The sequence below is a fragment of the Eubalaena glacialis genome, chromosome 5, assembly GCF_028564815.1.
Source record: "Eubalaena glacialis isolate mEubGla1 chromosome 5, mEubGla1.1.hap2.+ XY, whole genome shotgun sequence".
In the NCBI taxonomy this organism is placed as follows: domain Eukaryota; kingdom Metazoa; phylum Chordata; class Mammalia; order Artiodactyla; family Balaenidae; genus Eubalaena; species Eubalaena glacialis.
This window is the reverse complement of record NC_083720.1, coordinates 58,555,521-58,582,621: the sequence shown is the minus strand read 5'-3', so window position 1 is coordinate 58,582,621 and position 27,101 is coordinate 58,555,521. Positions and strand designations below refer to the sequence as shown.

The 27,101-nt window shown below is 35.6% G+C and overlaps 1 pseudogene; it reads right to left on the bottom strand.

The window, feature by feature from the left end:
* Positions 1–1,005: 1,005 nt before the first annotated feature.
* LOC133091775 (UBX domain-containing protein 6-like) lies at positions 1,006–4,000 on the bottom strand (annotated as a pseudogene).
* Positions 4,001–27,101: the final 23,101 nt, after the last annotated feature.

Here is a 27,101-nt window from a genome sequence, read left to right as displayed (position 1 = left end):
CCAGAACCGGACTATGCTGGCAACTGATCTTGCATTTCCCAGCCCCTAGAACTTTGAGAAATAAATCTCTGTTGTTTAAGCCACCCAGTCTACAGTATTTTGTTATGGCAGCCCAAGCTAATATACTTTTTAATTGGATTTTCTTTTTTCCACTTTTGATTTCCTATTACCTTTTCTTTGCTTAGCGGCCAGGGTGATAACTTAAATGCCTATATTATACTTTGTGTAAAACATTTCCAATGGCTTTCTTACTCTTAGAATAAAATTCAAACTCGTTATCCTGATCTTGTTCATATTTACCTTTCTGATCTCATGTTGCACTATATTATTCTCCCACTTTTCCACTATGTTTCAGACACACTGGCCTTCTTATCACATATTTAACATGGATACTGTCTCAGTGATTTCAGACCAAAAATATTCCTCCTCTGATCTTTGCTTCATTGGCTCCTTCCTAGGAACCCAGCAATTTAAGTTAGCCACTAACTCACTCTAAATTCTAAGACCTTATTTTAGTTCTTTTCTTTTTGTACACAATATATATTCTTATTTATTTAGCTTGTATGCTGTCCACCACTGCCTAAAATAAGGTAAACTTGATTCTTCCTTGTTCAATAATCTATTTCAGTGCTTACTATAGAAAGAAATAAATATTCAGTAAAACAATAAAGTTTTGTGTGGAAATTAAATATGATGTTAATACCCACTGTTGTAATAGCACCTGATAATCTTTTTTTGAGACTGTAAAACTGGCATTATCTGACAAGATTTAAAATAGAAATGCCCTTGAACTACTAATTCTACTTCTTTCAATCTGTCTACTTGCTTAAATCTATCCTTCAGTTATGGTCTCATAATGAATAAATAAATAAATAAATAAATAAATAAATAAATAAATAAATAAATAAATAAATAAATAAATAAATAAATAAATAAATAAATAAATATATATATATATATATATATATATATATATATATATATATATATTTTTTTTTTTTTTGGTCAAGCCAGCCCTGCTTTTATTTCAAGAGATTTTCTCCATGGCCGACAGGAGCTCAGGAGCTCAGGTTTAAGGATACAGGAGTTCTGCTCGGCCCCCACGGACTTGATGTCCTCTAGAAAGGCCACCCCCACATGAAAGTCAGGAGGGCTGAGGGCATCAACCCGCACTCTTTCAAGGCCAGGTTCCCGTCCTCCGATAACTTGTGTGCTCCGGAAGCCAGCAGCTCCAATGCAGCCAGTCGCTCTGCAAGGCCTCCCGGATGAATTCACGCAGTACCGTGAGCTCTCTGATGTGCCGCGAGCTTAGAAGGTCCACTGGAGGAGGCAGCAGTCTGGGGAGCTGACTCATAGCAGTGTGTAGGTGTATTTCGCATCTCTCTAGCTCCTCCTTCTGCACTGCCTTGGTGCACACCACGCTCCGCCCCTCCTTAGCCTCAAACCTGAGCCTCTGCTCTGGCTTGACCTTCTCTGCTGTGAGGTTGAAGAAGACCCGGCAGGTGGAACTGGGAGGCCAGGGGCGAATATCCGGTGCTGTGGGTCAGGTGCCCCACACCGGCTCTGGGCGCAGCAGCTGCTCCTGGTGCCTCTCCACTCTCCGGGGCTGGAACAGGGCGGCCTTGCTCAGCACACAGAACTCTTCAGGACGCTCTTGATTGGAAGCTGGAAGCATCGCCTTCTGGAAGCCGCCGGCCTCAAAAACTTGTGGGTCCCTTCCAGGCTGTAAATGCGCTCCTGAAACACTTTGTTCTATAGCTTGATCTCCCGGTACTTCTCCTCCGGATGCAGAAGGATATTGTCCAGGTATTGGCGACGGTGTCCATACCCAGCTTCACCCTGTTGCACAATTACTGGGTCGGTGAAAAAGTGGAGAGAGAATGATCCATTTGATGTGGGCATCCCTCTGGTCCTTCCTCACAGTGACCCCTGTGAGTGGGCGGGTGAAGTACACTCCAGGCACAGCCATGGGTAGAGGATTCTTTGGGCTCAAGCACCTTGGTGCCTGGGGCCTCCAGCCTCCCATTCAGAGTTCCTTCAGCTCTAAGTTCCTTTCTCACCTGGCTCTGAATGGAATCCTGTGTTGGGGGTCCCGGGGCCCTGAGTTACTTATGCTTAAGTCGACTACGGCAGCTGCTGCAGCCATCTGCGCCTTATCGGTGGGTCCCCGGGTGGAGACTATAAAAGAAATGTGTACTAATGATATATCATTTATAGCATCATCCATAATTGTGAAAAACTGGAAACAAACTAAAAATTCAGCAAAAATATAGTGATTAACCGTACACTACATGTGTCGCATTGCATAGAAGACATCAGACAAATGACACTGCGGATCATAAGGCATACCATTATATTTATAACATCAAGGGGAAAAGAAGCCTTAGCCAATTACAATTATAAAATAAAATCTATTATAGATCATACATAAACTTCAGAGATATAAAACACGAAAAATCTATATCTTAGAAACAATTAAATATAGTTTACCAGAGGATACTTTAAAATACTGAATTGTTTCATATATATTGCAGTTGTTCTAAAATAGTTGGGTGTGTGCATGCATGTGTGTGTGTGTGTGTGCGCACATATATGTATAACAAGTTGTGTGCTGCTAAAATTTTGAGAACTGGCTTTTCCCCTGCAATGACCACCCCCCCAAACCCCTATTTATAGTGTTTGTCAATTCATAGTGTATATATTTCCACTATGCCTTATTTCAAGCTACCAACATGATGTGACTTATGGGGATTTGGGAAAAGATGCACACAGTTGGTTTTTGTAAGCCAGTATGAGACAGCTCCAGCATACTACTGCAAATAGTTATGGATACAGTCCAGGGCCTTTTTAATTTTCTATGAATATATCTATGTGTATCTATCTACATGCATATATCTGTGTGTATTTATATATGTATGTCTAAATATGCATATGTATTTTTTAGAAAAAGGTCTGCATATATGTTATGGAAGTTGATATAAATTTGGAGTTGTTTTCTTGACAGATCTCTGTTTAACAGGCACAGCACGCTAGGATGTCCCCTTTTCATCCATAAAATATATTGACCGTGGTTGCACAAGGCAGCCTGAAAATTAGTGATTAGTAGGTTTCTCTCAATTATGGTCATGAACTTCTCCTCCCACCAAAAGAGTCGTGTGCTTAACAACATTCTATTGTTCCCAAATCTGTTTAAACTGGTGGCACATTTTCTTATAATTGGTTCATTTATTTAACAATCCGACATGCTTATAAAATGTGAATGAAAAAGAAACACCATTGTTGTTTCTCTGAAAATAAAATTAAGTAATTTTATGTAACCTAATGATGTCAAATTAAAAAAAAAAAATCATTGCTGTCATTTTGGGAGGAGACACAAAATAAATAAAATTTGGGGAGATATATATATATATATATATGTATATACATATATATGCATATATAAAAGTCTAACAAGATTCTGCATTCAAATTATTTTTAAAGGGTTCTTAAGTACTCACTTCCCTTACATCAGAATTGGAAGTCAAAGAAGATGTGCTTTATTCATGAAAGTAATGATGTTAAGAACATAGTAATAATCTCAAAGAAAAGACCTTGATTTTATGTGGTGGCTTTGTAAAGTGTCAACGGAGTGCTAGGCTGTACTTGATTCCCCAGAGTTCCCTTTCCGGTATGTTTCTGGTTAAGGTAGCCCACAAGAGACATTTGTGCACTAGGTTTAGAGGATTGAAGTAAAGCAGCAGCCATATTGTTTTTTTATGCTCAAAAGTTTGGGTCAGTGTCATCAGGTACTTTTATAGCTGACTCACATTGTCAGTCATTTGATGACTTACCTTGTCAGCATGGGGTTGCTGCTGATCCTACAGCTGCCCCAGATGTTCTTTGATCCTCCTTCAGATTCTGACTCTTGGGTCAAGTGTGGGGTTAGCTCCAAGATGAAGGATGCCAGCTTCTCCTGAAGGACACCCACATCGTCAAAGTTAAACTTAGTGAGAACTGACATGGCCTCCAATCCTTAGGTGAGTTCCTGTATATGCTTGTAGGGTTCCTATTGTTCACACTTATCTTCCGTTTCCAACAGCCTGCCCTGAAGAAGTCAAGCCCCAGAATTAGACATGAAGACAACTGGTATACTGTATTTCCAAATACGATATAACAAACTCAATTTATTTACCTATGATTCCCATTTTAACTGTTTTTTGTTCTATCTAACTGAAAACCACTGATCATTACGGCACCAGATAACACAGCTTCTATATATACTCTAATACTCAATGAGGGTCATGTCAAGTTGGAAAAAAGCTTCACTATTACAAAGCTGAAGACTGTACAAATTTTATTAAGAAAAAAACTTTTATAACACCAATTTGGCAGCATATATCTTATCTTCAGTCTTAAAAAAATTGTATCCTAAAATCTAACACATTTCCACTATTTAACCTAAAAGGATAGTACTGCACCTAAAGATGTGTGATTTAGGATGTTCATTACTTTACCCTCAATTAAAAAAAAAATAGAAACATCTATACTTCTGTTAAAATAAGAAAATAGTTAAGTAAATTAGGATAAGCCTGTATGATAACATATTTAGAAATTATTAAAAGAAGTGTCTAAACTGTAGGAAAATATCAGTGATATAATTTAATTAAATCATTAATTTAATATTTTAAATGTCAGTACTATGATCATTTAAAGAAGGATATCAAACTGCATTTATAGATATAATAACAATTTGTATATATATGTGCACTTCTGGGTTTAAGTTTGTGAATGAATAAAAGGCTAAAAGAAAATATTTCATAATATCAAGATAATTTTATCTGTGAATGAGGAGATAATAGGTGATACTGCTGTATGTGAATTCTTCATTTTGCAATTTTTAAAATTTTCCAATTCTATATCTCTATTGCTTTTATGATAAAATATGTCAAACAATTTTTCAAAATATACTAGAATAAGAAAAGATACAGAATAGAGATACTTTTTGTTTTTTTATAACAAACCACTATCATGTGTGACACAAAATTATTTTATTATTATTTCTTCAGGCCCAGGGAGTATTATGAAATGTGGATATTTTAGCATCCCGACAGCCTCATTATTTTTTATTCATACTTAGAATTATTGTCCTAGGAGTATACTTCTTCTCTGTAAATTCACAGGAAAGATAAAATACCCTCAATTTATTAATCTACATATTTTTTTAAACTCTGGGATTGGTCATCCCTCCATAGAATTTTGGCATATCTCTCTAATCTCTAATCATCCCTGCCTTAACGCAAAAAAAATCTATGCCTCATGTAACACTGCATCAGTGAAGTGTGCTTCCTCTCTTCATAATCATGCACTGTGATGGCTAGACCATGTACCTCAAACTCGAAACACTTGAACTTCCAAATTGCATTTTTCAGTCATATTCTCTTTTTTTTTATGCTCTGAATCCAAATAGGTCAGATATTAGGTCATACCATTTTCTCGTAGTCTACTGAGACCTTTTGGTTTTATGAATTTTCTTTTCTACAGTAAGTCCCATGATTCACCACTTCAATATTTGTTTGGCAATATTTTGCCCCCTCTTCTTCTTGAGTTTTCTACTCAGACTATAGGTCAAGTAAATCACCTTTTCTCTCTGAAACTGTACCTAAATCATTCATCCTGATGCCTCTATCCTTCTCATCCTGCAATGCAAATATATTCGCCCTAACTTCTGTCTTGCCATTAGCACTTCCTGACAATTTTTTCTTTTGTCTGTAGTTTGATCATTCCCAAATTCCCTTCAAATTTCTTTTACTCAATGTCAAATTCATTGTTTAAGCAGAAGGGCTTTATCTCCTATTTTCTCAAGAAAATATAGATAATCAACAAAGTATAATCTCAAACTCAACCTCAAAATTAATAATAGTCTACATTCCTCTCATCTCAGGAAACAAATACCACATCTCTTAACCAAGACCAATCTGACCAACAATACTCTTGCTTCCCCTAGAAGCTCATAACTACACAAATGTATTGCTAAATGTCCATCTCTCCCCATCTCTACCAATAATTTATCACTCCAAAACTTAACCACTTATAACAACACACTTTTATTATCTCGGTTTTTGTGGTTCAGAAATCCAGTGTGACTTGACTAGGTGCCTCTTGCTCAGAGTATCTTGCGAGGCTGTAGTCCAACAGGAGAGCTCTGTTTATCTCCAGGCTGGATTGAGTGAAGATTGGCTTCCGAGCTCACCCTGCTTTCTGAGTTATTGGTTCTGCTCTCAGAGCCATTTTTCCTTTCTCATAAAAAGATGCATTTGATGCTGAGTAGTTTTCCCACCTTGCATTCTGACTGTAGAAGTTTTGGGGGTCCCAAATGCATTTTTTTCAGTTCAACTGGGTGGTGATGTTTCTGTATATAAATAAGTGTTTAAAGGACTTTGTGGGTCTTTTATAAATCTTCTTGGGGTTCACTCTATTAGACAAATCTCTTAGATAGAAGTCTATCTCTACTTTTGATTCCTGTTGAGAGGCTGAAGGGCAACCCCTTTAGAATTCATAGAGTCCCAATTGTTTGATTGAGAGTATCTTTGTAGCACACCATTAATCTCTTTAAAGGGCCTTTTATGTGACTGAACAGTACTCTGAGGCACCACCTTTGATCTTTCTGAGATCCTAATAAAAGATTTTACAGTCACACCTCTAGCTTCAGCTTTATACCATATTTTCCTCGTAGTGCCCTGGATTTGATCTTTGCTGGAGACTTTTTTAAATTTTAGCACTGAATTTTAGCACTTTTTTTTTTCAAAACCATCAAGTTCTAGATTCTTTTTTTAGCAGTCTTCTCTCAACTTATTTCTTTCCTTTCACATTTTACCCTAAATAATAACAATAAACCAAACAACACCTACCACAATGGGCTTTGAAATCTCCTTAAGTAGATTGTCTAGATCATTAGGCACAAGTTCTGCTTTCTGCATAAGTGCAAATGACAGTGTTTATTAAATTTCTCCCACTATAACAATGATTGCCTTTTCTTCAGTTTTTAGTAATATTTCCCCTACTCATCCACAGGCTCCTCAACATCTTAAATTCTATGAGCAGTGTGTTTGATGCCCTGTAAGCCTTCACAAAACTCCCTCAATATTCACTGTCTGGTTCCAATGCCACTTCTACATAGAGGTTAGGGGAGCATCCCAATTCTAGGTACCAAAATCTGTATTAGTTATCTATGGCTGCATAAAAATCACCCTGATCGTATTCTTAAAAAAAAAAAAAAATGAACATTTGATACTTCATAGTTTCTGTTGGTCAGGAATCTGGGTGCAGCTTAGCTGGGTGGTTCTGTCTCTGATCTCTCAAGAGTCTGCAGTTAAGCTATTGGCTGAGGTTGAAGGTATCTCAAGAGTTCTCTCAGCTAGATTCTGCTTCCAATTTCAATCATCTGACCAGCTGCTTATAAAATGACAGGTGGATGGCCATGAAGTAAATGGGCAAGAGAGCAGGAGAGCGCCCCTAAAAGGGAAGCCACAGTCTTTTTATTATATGATCTCATAATTGACATCCCATCCTTTCAGCCAAATTCTGTTAATTAAAAGCCAGTCAATAAAGCCAGCTCACACTCACGAGGAGGAGGACACTATACAACCCCTCCTTTTTTTCTTCTGTCCTGGTCCTGGATGCAGGAGTCTTGTGGAAGGGCCTCAGCCTGATCTGAGGGTAGGAGCCTGATCACCTCCAGTGGGCAGAGAACTCAAATTCTGGTTTTGGTCTGGTATATGCTTTCTGGTTTCTGGTCGGACCAAGTTCCCTTCCTCCCTTCCTGGAAGCCCAGGGAAAAGTCCTGGGTGTCTGCAGGTGGCAAGAGACATCTGTAAGGCCACCCATTTTGTCCCCTCTCCTTCCCCTCTTCTTTCAACCTGGCCTCCTTTCCTCCCTTTGAAATCTTTGAAGACCTGAGATATTACCATTTACTCTGTTATTACTCAGATCTGAAGTCCTGTGTCTCTGTAGGAGGTTTTCTGAGAGACTGCAATCTTGTACTTAAGGGAGTGTCTGATTAGGACGGCCAGGCCTGTGTGTGTTTTATACTTTGTGTTCTGTGTTGTGATTTGTGATGGCCATTCTGCCTTGTGAAATGGGATAACCTTGTGTGGTCACCATATTATTTAGACTCCAGAGAAAGTTGGTTTAGGTAAAACTCTTGAAAACTGGTTTGAAAACTAGTTCTTTTTGCATATACAGTTAATAAAAGCAAGCTTGATCAAAGGTCTTTTCACAATTCTGATTCTGAGGGAACAAGTCCTACTAGGAGAACTAGATTTTCTCTCCTTGTGCCTTGAGACCAGGGCTCTCAGGAACACTTATCTTAACTAGGCCATCTCTAATTCCTGAGATTGAGGAAAAAATGGGAAGAAGCCTTTAAAAATTTTACTTATTCTAACTGTTATTTATAAACTAGTGAATTTTATATTGTGATATCTGATTCATGACTAAGTTTATAAAATGAAGCTGAATCTCTCATTGTGTCTGTCTAGACATATGTATGTCTCAGTCTATGTCTCTGTCTTTGGATAATATTGCTGAGGTTAACTTGTAAGTGAGCTCTATTTAACAGACTTAAAGAAAAGTAAGTGCTTACAAATCAAACAATTCTAAATACAAGAGGAATTAATCTAAATGAACTGGGAAATATTCAGTATTAAATTAATACCTGGTATAAACGTTTAAGTTTGTTGATCTAATTAATATAGACGTCTTTAGAGTCATCAACATTAAGTATAATACTTTTATTGTACCTAGGTTTAATAGAAGTTAAATAAGATCTTATTATATCTGCTGCAAGTTTGTCAGCAAGGAAAGTAACTCAATGTGAAGAAACTTTTAAGGAAGGAAAATGCAAATGAGATAAGAGCTTCGGGTAAACTTTTTAAGAATAAAATAAGATACTAAAACATTAATTACTGAGCATTGGCTTCCTTTTACAGAGAAACAAAAGGTTTAGAACTATTAATAGATATGTTTGGTGCCACACTGAGATATTTTCTATAAGAAAGCACATTTTTCAAGAAATTGTTTGGATTTATGTTTACCAATCTACAGAGTGTTTGTATAAAGGATAGTTCATGGTTGCTTAATGAAAATAGGATGTGTATTTTTAGTAAAGAAGGTAAGGAATGGAATTGCATTTTATTAAGGGAAAAGGAAGTAGGTCTTACTTACAGGTGGCTGTTTCTGGATGGAAAAATAAAGTGATGGATACAGAAAGTGATAAAAAGTTTGGTGGAAAGTGGACCCTGAGAAAAGAGTTCTGTGCATGGTCAGGATTGACTAAGTTTAACATAAATTTAATTGAGTAATGGAATTCTAAAGGTAAGCGGTTGCAAAACTTGAATTTGGCTTTTTTCTCTCTTAGGAGGACAAGATTTCTTAAAATGTTGAACTGTGTTTGATAACAGATTTCAAGTTTCTTTAACTTTTAAGTGATCTGTTCTGTATTTGCCTTTGAAATAGTTATTGTTACTTTGGCTAAGTGAATAACTATTATTTCATAGTGACCTGTCATCCTATCTGACTGAGTGTTCGAAACCCTTTTTGATATTTTTTTTGACAAAACTTCCTAAATCAAATTATAATGAAGTCCTTTTGACCTCTAACTAACTTTGGGATGCTTCAAAGAGCCCCTGAAACATCTCAAAGAGAAATATTAAACTAATTAAGTTCATTTGGTGTGTTAAATTACATGGGAAGTATTGTCAAATGAGTAATAAATTTTGTTAGGTTATCTTGTATGGTAAATGTTACTAATATAGATATCCTAGAAATTATACGGAGTTCCTGAAATTCCGATATGTCCTGGTAAAATGTTATCAGTCATAATTCTAGTTATTATCTTAAAGTGTGGTATGTCACAGCAGTAACAAAATTTCTTTGTCAGTTGCATTGTAATCAGATTTAAATGTGCCTTCTTAAGTCTTTTGTCATTATAGACAGTTACAGTTTCACTCTAATGCCTTTGCAAAAATGCTTCTTCTTCAAGAAGATTTATAGAAAGGACTTTAGAATAAATACAAGTTCCTGACTTTCAGACCATAATGCTGAACTGGGTAAGAAATTGAAGATTTCTAATGAAAAAACTAATGGTTTCATAAAGGTGTTAACAAAAAGGATTAGTTACATAAGACTGAGTGAACTGGTGAATATGTTATAATTTTTATGATTTCTATCTGAAAAATTACCGGTTTAAATCTGTTTTTTCTAGGTATGTGGAAACCTTCCCCTCAAACTCATTGTGACTTACAGAAATTTGGTAAATTGTACTTTTGTAAGCAGAATTGAAGCATTTATCTTTTTCTCTCTATCTGCTCCCTCCAGAGATTGGAAACTCTTAGGTTCCCAGGAGCTTTGTCAGATAAATTAGGAAGGCTACCACACTAGCAGGTACGGAAATCCCAAGGTATTTTGGAGACATCGAAAGGGAGGAATTCACCTACATCTGTTAGGCAAGAATCTGTGAGAAGCCCTTGGTGTGACTTTCCTAGCCCTGAGAGGTCTTTTAAAAGTCCAAAGAGTTTCAGCGAGTAAAACATCTATATGATCAATTACAGTTATATAAATCATCAGGCCAATTATTGATACCAGACTTATTTTGCAAACAAATTAGTCTTAATTTTGTTACTTTTGGTAGAAAAGAGGGTAATTTTAGAGAGAAAAAGATTATGTTTCAAAGAATGTTAAAACCCAGTTTTGTTAACAGAGATCTGTATTTACTAAGACTCACCTCCCAGATAGTTCTTTGTTGTTATGTTATATTAATGTAAAGGTTAATTGAAAGACACTCTAAGTTTGTTTCTGAAGATTATCTCAGTAATCTATCTTTGGATGAAGTTCAGATGCCCCATGACCTACAACCGGGGGATTATGCATACTAGAAAAGACATAATTTAAAAAACTATCTCCAACTTGGACCAAAGGACCCGTATCAGGTACTTTTAACTAGTTCATGCACAGTGAAACTGAAGGGAATTGACTCTTGGATTTATTTCCACTCACAAAGACCCCTGTACTTGACTGGCCTGTAGAGAGGACGGCTGACCTCAAACTCACCTTAAAACAACGCTCAGAGGAGAAACTACACTCACACTAGGATGAGAAGAAGACAACATCAGAAGTAGACAGCTTGCCCAAGATCCTCTACCTGACTCATATGATCATTTATAATGTTTTCTTGACTTCTTGGACCCTTGCATATGAATCAAATATTTTCCTGTCATGAGCACGATGCTATGCTAGTTTTAAAATCAATCCAGTTGTTGGTTTTGTGGCCAGTTACCTGTGTCTAGTACTTCTGGGTTACCTTGGTGAATTTCTCCACTCCAAGGCTCTAATTGGTTGGACCTGAGGAAATTTACTTTAAAAGAAAAATTATAGTCATGTTCAGGTAACTATTGATATTACTAGGTGGAATCCCCTCACCTGGCCAATTAATAATGCCTGCTCTGACCCTGCCCATAAATATGAGTTTTCTTCAATTACTCAAGCTCAATCAGAGCAACAAGCAAAGTTTTAGCCAAGGAACAAGACCTCCCACAATCGTGGGATGGATTTATGTAGTTAACACCAGGCTATGGTGATTTAAGTTTAAAGGCGTCTCTATGTTGGGAACAATTAAATCATACTAAGGATAGTCAGTCTAGTAACACTACGAAACTGGGCTGGGTGCTTTATGGAAAATGCCAATATATAATTTCCCTTAAAGATAAGGATTGGTACAGAACAGACTAAGTCAGACAACGTAGGATATACTAGGCTGCACCTAATGGAAGTTCTTGACTTATATTCTTGCTTATGACCTTATTAATCTGCTAGCTATATTGTTTTCTAATATTGCCTGTTTTACAAAATTGTTGTTTCTTGAATTACCAAATGTGTGACTGAGCCTCTGATAAAATGATGATATACAGTTCCATATAAGATCAATGATGGTAATAGTGTAAGTCTAGATATGGGAAGAAGCAACAAGAGGGAATATTTTCCTGGACCATAAGAGACTAGATTAGACAGGTGATCCAGAGACATTTTGCCTACTCATAAGGCCTAGTCCAATAATAGCAGCACATTGAGTGGCCTGTCAGTGAAATCTTTGCCAGACCTGGGAATAAGCATTCCTAGCACCGTGGGGTGAAATGGTCATGAAATGCCCCCCAAACCATGGTCAAATTCATGACCCTGAAGGGGCTCTGCCAACTGAAAATTGCCATCTGCCTCTGCAAGTATTAAGTCAATGGTCACTGCTGCCACTGACCTTCAACACTCCCTGAAAGGGATTCAGGGTGGAGATCAAGAATGAGGCACTCTGTGCTCTGAGAAAACCCGGTAGAACAGGCCTTCAGATAGTGAGATATTTTCAGGAGAGGATTTTATGAGCCCAAACTCTTGCATCTTCTCATACCTAGAGAAATACTAACATCATTAATGGTGACATCTGCTTTGGCTACTAAGGAGAAAATTACAATTAAAAGTCAAAATGGAGTAGCTGTGGTTCAGTCATCCAAGGAAATAACTAGGTGACACTATGGGTGTGATTTCAGACAAGTCCTTGTATTGCTGAAAGTCGCACATCTTGCAGCCCTCACCCCAAATTTTGATCACGTGGAGAGAGACTTCTACTCTATGAGGCAGGACTACACCCACTCTCAGCAGGAAGTAGTTATGGAAGAAAGAGACCTCCGCCTCAATTCCCAAGAAGTATTTTTTTTTTTTAAGTTTTTTTAAATATGTAAATTTATTTATTTTATTTTTGGCTACGTTGTGTTTTCATTGCTGCATGTGGGCTTTCTCTAGTTGCAGCAAGCAGGGATTACTCTTCGTTGCAGGGCACAGGCTTCTCATTGGGGTGGCTTCTCTTGTTGCGGTGCGCAGGCTCTAGGCACTCAGGCTTCGGTAGTTGTGGCTCACCAGTTCTAGAGCGCAGGCTCAGTAGTGGTGGCGCACGGGCTTAGTTGCTCCGTGGCATGTGGGATCTTCCTGGACCAGGGCTCGAACTCATGTCCTTTGCATTGGCAGGTGGATTCTTAACCACTGCACCACTAGGGAAGCCCAACCAGGCAGTATCTTGATTATGAAGTCTCTCAGGGGGAAGTTTTTAGGGGAAACACTGACCGAAACCACTCCCCCTGGTGAGGCAAAGGCAGTAACAATTTGCGTGAGTTATTTTACGACAGGAGACCCTGGTAAGGAACATGGAACTAACAAGCCACCAGCAACCAGAAGAATACAGGAAAGGTCAAAAGGAGAGAGGAGACGCCAGTCCACATGTCCTACCAACCTCCCAGAATCCTCCTCGCTAGAATCCATCTTGGCTGAGCAGTTGCACCGCCACCAGAAACGACCCTGAGTCAGAATGATTGGCCAGAGACAACCCGGAAACTAATCCCATCACCATAAAACCCGAGACTGGGAGCCACATGGCAGAGCAGTCCTCCTGGGTTCCCTTACCCTCCTGCTCTCCTCCTGGGTGCCCCTTCCCAATAAAGTTTCTTGCTTTGTCAGCACATGTGCCTCCTCGGACAGTTCATTTCCGAGTGTTAGACAAGAGCCCACTCTCGGGTCCTGGAAGGGGTCCCCCTTCTTGCAACAGTTTTATTTAAATATTTATAATACAATATTAAATCTTCGGTGTGTATAATTATTGACACATATAGAAAAATATATATGTACATATTTTTTTCTCTCTTCCTAATGCCTTTGCTTTGATTATATCATGAGTGTCTCTATTTATTTACTTATTTTCTTTACTCTAAGAATATATTCTGTTATAGTGTATAATTGTTTGGCCACCTACTGCAACATTGGCCTACATTATAAAGATATTTGATCATTAGTCCATACAGTTATTTCATGCATGAGAATTATCATTTTTAATTTGGCAGCAGTGAACCAACATCCCAGCATGTGTTCAAAACTGCCACCTCCAAAGAGCAATAAACAGAGTTGACTAAGTTGATTAAGACAATAAAACTATCAGAACTGCTTCAGGGCTAACAAAAATGCTTACATCAACTCATACTGTCTATAATTTCTACTATTTTTTTCTATTTTTCTTAATGACAGTAGTACAAGCTACTAATTCAGATTGTAAATTAAAATGTACATAAAGTGATAATGTAGTTAATAAATTTAAGAAATTTTCCATAAAACTTTAATTATCAAGATATTTCAATGTAAAATGCGCCATAATAAGATACTGAGCTAAATATGTTCAAGTAACAGGCGTTCAGTCTTCATATTCAGAATACCACGACTATTAGGAATGAAAATGAATTGAAAATGTAATTGGCAAAAAAAATACACAAGTTATAAAAGTACTTTTTGCCTCTTAGCTTCAAGGACTGTTATCTAAAACTACACTCCCTTTTGGTAGCATTTCATAGTACAGAGTGAAGTAGGAACTTTGTGGTTATCCAGTAAATGTAGTTCATTTTCACAGTTAAATTACTCAGTTCAAGGGGGAAATTGGCATGTCTCATTACAGTTATGCCTAATAATAAATACAGTTTTGATTAACTATTGTTTATTGATTATATTTGCAAATTTCAGTTCTTGTTTATTATTTTTATACTTGATAAAGAAAATGTTAATATAGTACACACAAAGTTTAGAAGATCAATTTAAATAAATATAAAAATTGGAAAAAATATTTTGCTCCATGTATACCTAAATATATTAGGAATTCATCTAATATATTCATTCTTTTTTTTCCTTCTTTGTAAACTGAAATAATTTTATAATCAGTATAATAGTAATAACATTAAAATTAAATGAAGCAACCAGTATACATGTTATGGAAGTTTCCAGTCAAAAAACACAGCATGATAATTCTATTAAATAGAAATGTGACATCATTTGTAAAGAATGGTTATTAGAATAATTTGCTTTGCTTTAGTTGGTCTTATTTCTAAACCATAGTTCTCAACACTGACTATAAATTAGAATCACCTGGGAGGTTTTCACTTCCTTTTTTCAAGCTTTATTGAGGTTCAATTGACAAACAGGAATTTTATATATTTGATGTATACAACCTGATGCTTTGATATTTGCATACATTGTGAAATGATCACCACAGTCAAGCTAATTAACATACCTATCGCCTCACATAGTTACCATTTTATTTCCTTTTTTTTCTTGTTGTTGTTGTGAGAACACTCAAGACCTATTCTCAGCAGATTTTATGTATATAGTACAGTATTGTTAACAGTCACCATGCTGTATATTAGATCCCCAGAACTTATTCTTCTTGCATAACTAAAACTTTCTACTGTTTGACCTGGAATTTTTTAAAATCCACAGATACCCAGACCACTAAGACCAATCAAATCAGAGTCTGTGAAGGTAAAGCCCAGACATCAATAGAATGTCTTTCAGAAGCTTCAGAATAGAATGTCTATTAGAAGCAATAGAATGGCTCTAGAAGTTTCCCAGATAATTCTAATGAGCAGCTATTAGAGATAGTTTTTTGCATAGGCTCTTCAACTTTTCAATATCCTACCGTCTGTGTATTAATAAATTAGATATAAACTTAATTTTGTATGAAATAATGTGAAATCAAGCATTTAAATATTACTTTTTATATTTTCTTTTAGTTTTTCTCTTATCCAAAATTTCTTTTTATGTTTATTTTAAAAATGAATGACAAATCATATATATATTCCATAGTTCAGCTTTAATTTTTTATAATTTATAATTTTGTTGTTTTCAGCAGTGGAACAGACACTCCAAGATATTTACATTAAATGATATGACCAGACATTGATGAAATCAGATGTTCTGATACTCAAACATAAAGATTTTTCAAAGGTCCTATAAGTTGTGAGCTCAGTCTTTGAAGCATCTGAGGCTCTGGGTGATATACCTGTCAACTCATAGAAATTTTTGCTTAATGGGGGAAAAGTGGCTTCTGAGCACACTGGTGAGTTTAAGTGAAAATTTAGTTTCTTTTATTTATTTGAAGTGCTAGTTTCTTCCGGGTTACTAGGATTGAATCCAGCTGAACCTGGGTGAATTCAAAGGCCGTACTCAGCAGAGGCCATAGTTTCTGCTAGAATTACAACTAAAAAGATAAAATATAGTAATGTAAAACTCTCATTTTTAGGACAAGGATGGTGTAAAATATTTCTGCTTTATGATTTGCACCGTAGTTTGGAAGCAGGTGTACAATGTTTGGAATATTCCTGCTGCTGATACTTCTTATTAATTTTAATTAGGAATAATGCAACATTTAGAAAGTTGGGGATTTCTTGAAATAGGAATTGATTTATTGTGAAAGATTTTTTGAACACAAACAATATAGCTAGTTCATATTTGTCCAGGTATATTCCATAATTGATATATAATAATTTCCTTAAAGTTAGTAATTGGAAAATGACACAAACATAGCTGAAGTATTAAAACATATGATTTTAAAAGAGAATAAGAAAATGAACTCATCCATCCCAAACATAAAGTATACACTATGTTGTAATAAATCACAGTCCCTAAGGGGATATATAAAAACTAGTCATTATCCTAAGAGTTTTTATACTTTAGTTGGCACACAAAGAAGAATAAATAGGTCTAGGACATAACATGCTAACTGATGCTAGAGAATTAGAATGTTTATTGCTATTTGGACTATATTTCTAAGTTTTAAATCTATGTGTAGCCATATTAAGTGATTGGGTTTCAGGAAGCTTTTATATACATATTTGCAATTATTTATCTGGCTAAGGCCTGGAAAAAATACAAAGAATGTGACAGCCATGCTGATAATTTATTTTTCCAAATTGCGATAATTGACAATATTGATTATTTTAGCACTGACCTCTGTTATAGAGTGGATGGAAGTGGGCTACAAAAGTAAGTGCAAAAACTATAGACATCTTAGAAACTGAGTGAAATAAATGAAGTTGTTTGTTCCTGTAATTGTTGATTTTGTAGTACAAATTTAAGTTTTATTCAGGTAAAATATCTTACATTTCATTCATAATCTGAAAGCTTTGGACAAATGTTTTTAGTGTTTTACCCCCATTGCCTGGACAAAAAGCAAAAAATCACACTATTGGTGTATTTTTGAATTAATAAATACTGCATGTATTAATTTGGCTCCATAACTCCTCTTTTCCAACAAGTTAGTACTGTTCATGTAATTACTATAATGATGTTGTAACCTCAATGTTTTTACCTTATGGTTAAAGCCCCTTGTGTGAAGATGGGATATACAGCTTTCCTTTAAGGCCATAATGACCCCTTTACTGAGTAGGTCATATGATACGGGCAGGCATCCTTCTCAAGCTTTGGTTGTGTAGATGTGGCTAAAGAAATCCAATTTTATTCAGTCATTGGAATGTGAAGTGCATTCCAGATGGATGAATCTGGAGAGCAGAACATCTTTTTTTCCCAGTACCTTTTATATCTTACTTTCTTACTATGACAATTCAATCTCTCAAAGACAAAATTATTTTTTCTAGTTATGAATTCATTGCTAAAATCTTTCAGGCCATTGGTAGGAGAAAATAATTAAGCTGGAAAATTACACATTTGGAGGATAACAAATATTAAAATTTGTAGTCTAGATTTTCTCATCAAACATTTGAATGGCTATTTGACATTTAAAAATCTCTGGCTGCAAAAATGTTGACAAAAACACCCCAGTTTATATAAATATAGGCCTCCTAATTTTACTTTATTGATTTTACCTCTATTCTTGAGATTGTTATAGTGGAATCTTTCTTACCTGGCCCCCATCATTTGAAGCCTGTGTACATATTGCCAAGCTGTCTGAAGTTATAAGCAAACCCAAGTTTAATGCCACATTAAGAATCACAAAGTGATGCTTGTTTTTAAAGAAAATACATTGTTTATAATTTTTTTCAAAACTGACTTAAAGGTTTTAATAAAATTATTAGAGTTTACCTCCTCTAACTTGGGAACAAACAATAGCGTTTTTAAAGATTAGATGTGATGAATTCATTCATTTGATCAACAAATATTTATTGAGAAACTATTATAAACCAGGCTCTTTATTAAGTACTAAAGGTAAACATCCCTAAGCAGTATGAGTGTCTTAACAATCATACTATTAGTCTGGAAGAATATTTTATCAAAAATGACCCATGGACCATCTCTTTCAGAATCTTGTGATGTAATAATTTAAAACTGATGATTTCTGTGTTGCACCTGAGATCAAATGAGTTATATTATCTGCTCATAATTCCTAAGAATATGCATTTTAGCAAACTCTCCAGGTGCTTCATGGCATAGGAAGAAAAGCTTTTTGTTTTGGTTCCAAGTTTGTGTGGTTTTGAAAAGTAGGCTCATATTAGCTTAGGGCCTGATTCTATATTAAAAGAAGACTGGACCAAGAGAAGAAATAGAAAAAAATGGCAAGCTCCTGACTGTGTTAAAAGTTGCATTTAAATATTTCTGTTTCAGGCTTCACAAACAAAATAACAACTCTAACATTGGATCTTATTTTCTTCTTTGGATATTATTTCCTGTGAAAGTGTTCTGGACTTCACTCAGTTTTCTTCTCCAGTTATTAATGTATGTGAGTTCTGCAGGTGAATTATTTTACTGCTAATACCCAAGCCCAGATTGATCCAGTATGGTCTATTACAAATCCTTAGTAATCATGGAGTAATTGTTCAGCATATCATTAGATTTTGTTTTCATAATTCTAGCAACTGAAAAATCTCATCAGTTGACACCTACCAAATATTGTAGTGAAATTGATACTAATCCAAACAAATACTGCTTTGTAGTTCTGCAGAAGCTGAAAGTTTTATGGGTTCTAATGCTCCTCAATGAAATAAAATGACATTTTAAAGAAGGGGATCCAAGTATTCACAGTAAAATATCCTTACCATATAGTTAAATGAAATTATGTGCTCAGTGAATATTCACCAGAAAATTAACATTTTCTAAGCAACTGACCAACTTGAAGGAAACAATTTTATTTTTAATTAAAATTGTGGCTCATGAGAAAAGTATAGTCAGGGAATAAGGGGTGTGTGTGTGTGTGTGTGTGTGTGTGTGTGTGCATGATATGCTTCTTGAACACAGCAAACAGTTTGACACGTACAGAACATTCTGTTTAGTCTTAAGGCCCAAGAAATGACATTAGAAGGATGACATTTTCAGGCATAACCCTTTAGATGTATGGGGTTCAGAATGAAGACCAAAGTATACACATTCATTTTTATTGAAAGTTAAATTTGTTTTAAACCTGTTGTGTAATGTAATTGTAGATATTCAAAGATGATTTATTAGATTCTTCATTCATTCAGCATGAAAGACAAGAGGAGGTAAACAACTCATAAAGACCTTCTAAGTACTGCTTAGTGAGCTCAGGTTACCCCTGGTAATCAATCCCGATGCCTTCAGGGACTTCATGTTCACATAAATATGGACTCTGTTGGATTATAATGGCTGAGTGGACCACCAATGCAAAAATAGCCTTTGTTCTGTTCTATAGTATAGCTCATCAACTGCCAACAGCCATGACTGACCTGGTGAATAGCTAATTATTAATTTCAGATTCTTCCTTAATTATACTCCTTTTATTATGCCATCTCTAAGCCTTTGGATACATCATACTCTTCAATGTATATTTAATTGGTTAAACTGTTAAAACAGTTTCTTTCCTAGAGAATCATCCTTTGAATCACTAAATTCAGTCCAAAAAATAATTTATTGACAAAACACTTCTTTTTCACCTAGACAAGACTTCAAGTAAATAAAGAATAAGATGGTGAAGAAAATTATATTAAAATTATTTGAATGTTTTTTGGCTTTTTATAGTTGGCTTAGTAGTTATTATGTATAATTTGTTTTCCTACTTAAAAATCCCTGTGTTTCTAAGTCACACAACTGAAATTTTTAGAGGACCGTGTCTTAAGAAGTTTATTATGTAGGTGACCTAATTCCCCAAGGGAATGAAATTAATGCAAAGACCAGCAAAATCTTTCTCAGGCAATTCTGCAAAGCAAAGAGCTCTATAAACCCGACATATACAAATAATTATAGTAATAATTGCAATGGTAATAAAAGTAGCTAACTCTTATTTAGGTCTTAGTATGTCCTAAAGAGTAATTTGCATTTTTAGATATGTAAACTTATTTATTTTTCACAGCAAAATCCACAAGATGAGTACTATTATTATCGCCATTTCACAGGAGAGAAAAGTAAGGCATAGAGAGGTAAAATATTTTACACAAAGTTTTACACAAAGTCAGACGTCTAGTAATTGGTAAGGCTAGAATTCAAACCCAAGCTATCTGGCTCCAGAACAAAATTTCAAATGTTGGATCAATCACCATTTGTGAGAGAGAAATCTTGGAAAAAAATGAAATAAAAATAAAATGAAATAAAATAAAAGTATTTCGTTCTTGCTAAATGGCAAAGACTTTGAATTCCTTTTGAGTTATATACAAAAATTACATAGTGATTTATAATTAGGAATTATTTTATGATCTGTCAGCTGCTAAATTGGTTAGGTTCTCCTGTAATTTTGACAAAAGCAAATAATTGCAGACATTTGAGTTGCTAAAGATTTGTTACCCAGTCATTAGGCTCATTCACTCTCATAATATTGATACCAACATTTAGAACCCTCACTGAGAAACAACGGCCCACAGGAAGATTAGGAATGATGGCAGAAGGGTAATTGTAGAAGAGGAAGTGAGGAAGTTTGAGCCAAGGGCATGAGTATACTTGGGCAGATCAAATTTAGGAAAGAATATCTGGGGGAAGTTAAGGATCTTCACATTTATTCCATTAAAGCTATTCATGTGTCTATGTTTATCCTTTGGAAAGTATTCATGTAACCTGGGAAGTGGGGGTGAGTACAAACAAGTAGTCTAATATAAAAGTTGTTCAACAGAAGTTCTGTTTTCATGTGGCTTCTCCATCAACACATTAAAAAATTTTTTTTTGTAATCCTGGTAACCAGGATAGGTCCAGGTGTAAATTAAACTTTGATGTGATTTTTTTCCCCCACATACCATCCATGTGTATCCTTGATTTATAGCCCTCGTAATGTTGTCATATCATAAATATTCTACATCCTCCTCTCTGTTTTCTTGCTAACCAGACCAAAGTCATCACTGCACTAAATTTTCTCAAGTGTTTGTGTTCACAAGATCACCTTCTTCCATTTTACAAGGTTCCCTACCAAATTCAAAGTACAGTACAAGAATTTGCTTACTCTTATACTGGCTTATAAGCTCTGGATCTAGGCATCTCTGTTCTTACCTGTCTTCACCACCTAATAGCTGTGAGATCTTGTCACCCCTCTGTGCCTAGGTTTACTCATTTGAATCATGGAAGTAACAGAAATATCTACATTTTAGGGTTGTTGTGAGGATAAGTAAATTATCATGTGTAAAACAATGAGAATAGTGCCGGGCATTTAGTAAGTGCTTAGTAAAAAGTTAAGAATTATTATTACCATTTAACTCTATGTTGTAACTGTTCCTATAAATTCCCTTCTTTAATTTATAATATTCTATTATGGATACCATTTATTGAGTACACATTGCCTTCTAGCCACTGGGCTGAGTTTTACATGGATCATCTTATTTCAACCTCTTAAAAATATTCTAAGGTAGAGGTTATAAAAATTTATTTTCACAGGTGAGGCTTAGAAAAATCAAATCATTTGCCTAAGTTTATACTTCTAAAACTATGATTAAAATTCAGGTTGGTCTGCCCACATTTTAAACCCTTAGATAATACTGAGATAGATAGATAGATGGATAGATTGATAGATAGATAGACAGATTTTTTTTATTTTTTTATTTTTTACAGATCCTATATGAAAGAATGATATTGTAAGCAAAAACCAAGAAAATGCTATCTGTGCATGGACTCACCTAATGCATTTAGGATCATAGATACACCACCCCAATTGTCCTTCAGGACTGAAGCTCTCATTTCTCCAGTGACTGTGAAAGGTGACTGCTGATAGCTCACAGCTGAGTCCCCCTCCAGGAATTTCTGTCAGCAGAGAGGCATTGCCTTTCTTAGAGATTAAGAATTTCCCAGGGGCAGCCCTCATTCAATAACTGGCCAGTGCAAGAATACATAAGTCTGGCTCCTCTTATTCCAATTCAGGACATCTCAGGAGGACCATCCCAGGAGCAGAATTCCCATGTGATCTGCCAAGACCTCTATTAGGACTTCATTGCAGTTCAACTCTTCGATCTGCTCAACCCTGCATCCCTTACCTTTCTAGTTATAACCCCTCTAGCTCTCTCCCATAAGCCACACTCACTCAAATCTTTGCCTCGGAATCTGTTTTTAGAAGAGCCCAAGCCCTTCACACTCTCTGCTGTTCTGGGAATTAATGGATCAAACCCCAACTTCAAAGGAGAATACGTGTTATAGAAATTTTCAGCCAACTAATCATTGTACTAGAATTAAAAGCCATGATTTATTTTGAAGTTTTCTCTAAATAACCTTAACTTCAAACAAATATTTATCAGTAATGAGCTAATTGTTTTTAAAGATTTCTACTGCAAATGTATCAATACTTCTGAATTCAGAAGTCATTTGTTACTGCATGACAGTGTAAAAAATGTTTTTCCTTTATAAAATGGGCTAAATAATACCTAACCATAGATTTGAGAAAATGAAAAAAAAAAAAGAAACAAGTGTGTCCGTCCTAAATTCCTCCTTTTATTTTCATGCCCACGCTATAAATGTGAAAAAGGGAGAGGCACAATACATGGTGTAAAAATAAATGTACTTAGGCATAACTCTGGTAAAGGAAGTGGTGATTTCTGTTGAAATTAAAAATTTGAATTTCTCTAATATTTCAGAAAACAGTGTTTTCTCTTCACATGATTTAGAGTTCTGGAAATCATCTGGTCTAAACTCTGCATTTTATAGATGAGGAAAATGAACCTCAGTTCAAATAACAATTTTGTGACAGAATAATTATAAACATATATCTCTGGATTCCTGAAAGATCTGCACTACCTTATGAATATTCTTATTATCTCTGAAGATATATATGTATTTAAGCAATCTAAAAAGCAAATAAAAACAATGAGATACTACCATGCATCTATTAGAAAGGCTCAAATCCAGAACCCTGACAATACTAAATGCTGGTGAGAATGTGGGAACAACAGGAACTCTTATTCATGGCTGCTGGGGATGGGTAAGTGGAGCACAGAGGGTTTTTTGGGCAGTGGAAATACTTAATATGATGCCATAATGATCAGTACATGTGCATATACATTTGTCCAAACCCATAGAATCTACAACACCAAAAGTGACCATAATGTGAAATATGGATTTGGGGTGATTATGATATGTCAATGTAGGCTCATCAATTGTAACAAATGTACCACTCTGGTGGGGAATGTTAATAACGGGGAAGGCTATGCATGTGTGGGAAGGAGAAATACACAGAAATCTCTTCACTTTCCTCTTAATTTTGCTATGAATCTAAAACAAAACTGCTCTTAAAAAAGGAAAATGTCTTAAAAATTAAAAAAAATAATAAATCAAGTGTCCAAAACTTATAAGGAATTCCTGAAAATCAATGAAAAGACCAAAAAAAAAAAAAAAAAGGATATAAACAGAAGGGAAAATCTAAATACCCAATAAATAACTTAAAATATTAAAATACTTAATCTCTCTTGACAATCAGAAAAAACATATTAAAACAATTGTTAGAAACTAGTCAGGTTAGCATATAGTATATTAAAATTAAATTATATTCAATTGACTTTGAGAAGGAAACATTATTTTTTCGTTCCTATTATGTCTGGCATGGTTCCAGGTGATTTATCCTCATTGTCTTTCTTCCTGAAGTCTTAGAGTAAACTAAGGAATGAGTTTTGTCATCTTGATGATACAGATGAGCAATTTGAAACTCAGAACAGTTAGGAATTTGCCAAAGAAAACACAGCTTAAAATTCTAATCGGGTTTCAAAAATTATGTTGAACTTCGGAGTCTGTAATTTTTCTGTTTGGACATGTGTATGTATATGTGTTGGCCAAATGGAAAGGTACAATTTGGTGAAAGAGAAAACTTTGAGCCCATATCTTGTTTTTTTTTTTTTTTTAGAACAAGCCCTATTTATTCAGAGCTGACTCTGTTCAGCAAGGTAGTCAGCCACAACCACTTGCATTTGGCAGAGACTCAAAGGCAGATAGAGGAGTGGGAAAGCTTTCTGATGGTAAATAAAAGGAAGACATATGATCAGAGGTTGTGAATTGTGGAAGCTGGAGGTAGCTGTATCTTGTTAATTCACAAGGATAGAGACTATGTTGTAACCATCTTCATATTCCTAGAACCTGCCATAGCAACAGGAATAAGGTTAAAAATTGAATAACCCAGCATTGAAAGACTGGCATCATATTTTTATATTTAAAATTTGTAATATTTTTGATAAGATGTTCTAAATTTTAGAAATATATTACCTGATTCATCAAAAGTAGTTTTAACCTGCTAAAATGTTTGGCTTACACAATACACACACACAAACTAGAATACAGCTCTCCAAGCTAGTGGTTATGAAAATAGATAAGACAACTATGTCAATGTAAATGGCATATTTCTTCCAATATATTTTGACCTGTAGCTATTTTTACCCCAAATAATTATATCAGAACAAATCAAGTTTCTAGCGGCAGCGCTTACGTAAAATGAAAACACAGCTCATTCTTTCAATCAAGCCTCCATCTTGGCCTTGGGGGAAACACTATTGAGAAAGCAGAGCTGTTAAAGGAATATTCTTCTGTTGTATTCTGACTATTAGAAACCAAATCAGCAAAACATCCAGAAACCATTACAAGTAAACAGACTTCATGCAAGAAGCCAGTTTTGCACATTGAACACAGTAGACTTCTATGATACATGTTCCAAAATTTATAAAGAAAATCTTAGCTATCAAAAGAAATACTGGATGAGGGGTAATTCTTGGAAGCAATACCTAGGTCAAAAGATATACTCAATTGCTAAAGACACCAAAGATGTTTATATAGAATAATAATTATAACAAGTATAAAATTTAACCCAATTCACTGTCACATTCCTGTTCGGTAAGAGTATCTTCTCACTTATTTTTCTTACCTAGCCCTTGCTGGTGATAATAAGGTTTAGTATACTAATAAATTGATTTAGTCAGGGTTCGTTAAGAAACTAGATGTCACACTCAGTGAGTGGTTTGAGGAGAGTTTAATTTCAGGGTTTTTTTTAACGTCAGCAGAATTTAGAAAAACCAACAAGGCATATTTTGGTACACCAGGGCTAGCCGAAGAGGACAAAAGGAAAGGAGCTTTTGGAGAAGGACATAGAAAGCTCACAGAAACTTAGAAATGATGAGGTTTGAGTCTCTGGAAATTACTTTGGGTAAAGAACCAAAATCTTATAAACCACAGAAGGACAGTGTATTGCTTTCTCCATTGTACAATCACCCAGCAAATATCAGCAGGTCATCCAGGGAGAGTTGGAAAAAATTCACAATGTATACCTGAGGCCATGTTGCAATGTCTTATCTCAAAAAGACCCAGGTTCCCCTGGGTCAAGGCACTCCAAATTTGTGAATTGGCTTATACCTAGGAACTGAGTAAGAGGCTACGAATCTTCACTGCAGTGAGTTGAGTTAGGTTGCTGCCCACTTGATGTAAATATGTTTTTGCTATTATATGCCAAACAGCATATTAGTAACTGATGGTCTATTTCATTTCTAGCAGTCCTGTAATGAAATAGCCAACACCATAGATACATGTAGGCACAGACACTGACCACCAATTCCTCTTTATAACTTAGTGTGATCATTCCTCTCACCTTATCTCTGGTAGTTAAGAGCTGTCACCTGCTTTTACTACTTTATTATCTCCTTAATTTTAGTGAGATCAGGAAATTCAGTTTTATTACATCATTCCCGCAGTCAACCCTGTTACACAGAAGACAGCCACCAGTGAACATTTCAAAGATGTTTACAGCTGTCTCATCAAAGCATTTCTTAATATCTTCTAGGTAGTAGCCTCTTATTATTTCTGTTGGTAAAAGAAGGGAATGTCTTAACAGGTTGAAAATAACATTTTCTTTTCCCCATGCTTTGAATTCTTTTCTAACAGCATGCCTAGATAGTTCTGGCATTTCTCTCTCATTGACTATAAGCCATTAAAGAGTCTAGGCTTCATTTAGTACTTATGCTACACCAAAGCTAATACATTACACCTTGAATTTTGGGTTTGTGAAACCATGTCAATAATTTCAACCTGATACAGCATTATGTTTTCCTTCTTGACTCAATACCTTAGAATCCACTCCTATGCATGCTTTCCCAAGCCTGACTAATAGAAATTGGGAAGTTTTTACAATTAGCTGGTCCATGACCTCCAAAAATAAATTGCAATTGCATGTCACTGGTTATCTGTGATCCCTGGCAAGAAAGCTACAAGTGCATCCCTCAAATATGTGAGCAATCCAATCCCAGAATCCCATGATGAAAATCTGTTTCCTAGGGACACTCTTAGGTACTGATTGTTGTATCAATCAGTATCTTAGCAGGTAGCACTTAAACTGGGTAATTCTAGATGAGTGTGATAAAAAAATATTACAAAGGAATGAGCAGAGTCTATGAAAATAAAGAAAAAATGCAATACTCTTGGATTAATATGGTAGCTTTCAGATTGAAAAATGGTCATCTTCAGTTCCTTCAGTTCTATGTGTACCTACCACACCTCCCATTGAGATGGAGTATACTTTATCTTCCTTTGATTTTGGACTGGCTTATGACTTGTTTTGACCAAGAGAATGTTGTCAAAGTGATGCTGTGTCATTTTTGAAACTAGCTCTGAAGAGGTCTGGCAGCTTCTGCTTTCACTGTTTTGGAGCCCTGAGCCACTATGTAAGAAGCCTGGCTACCTCCTGGAGAGAAAGGCTCATCTGGGTTGTAGCCTTTCCTGCTACCCTAGCTAAAAACCCAGCTGAATTTTGCTGCAGGTACTACCCCAGCCAATGCTACATGGAGCGATAATAAATTGTCAGAAAATCCCTGACACAATTGATGGTCCATGGGCAAGTGAATGGTTGTTGTTGTGTTAAATTACAAAGTTTTGGGTCT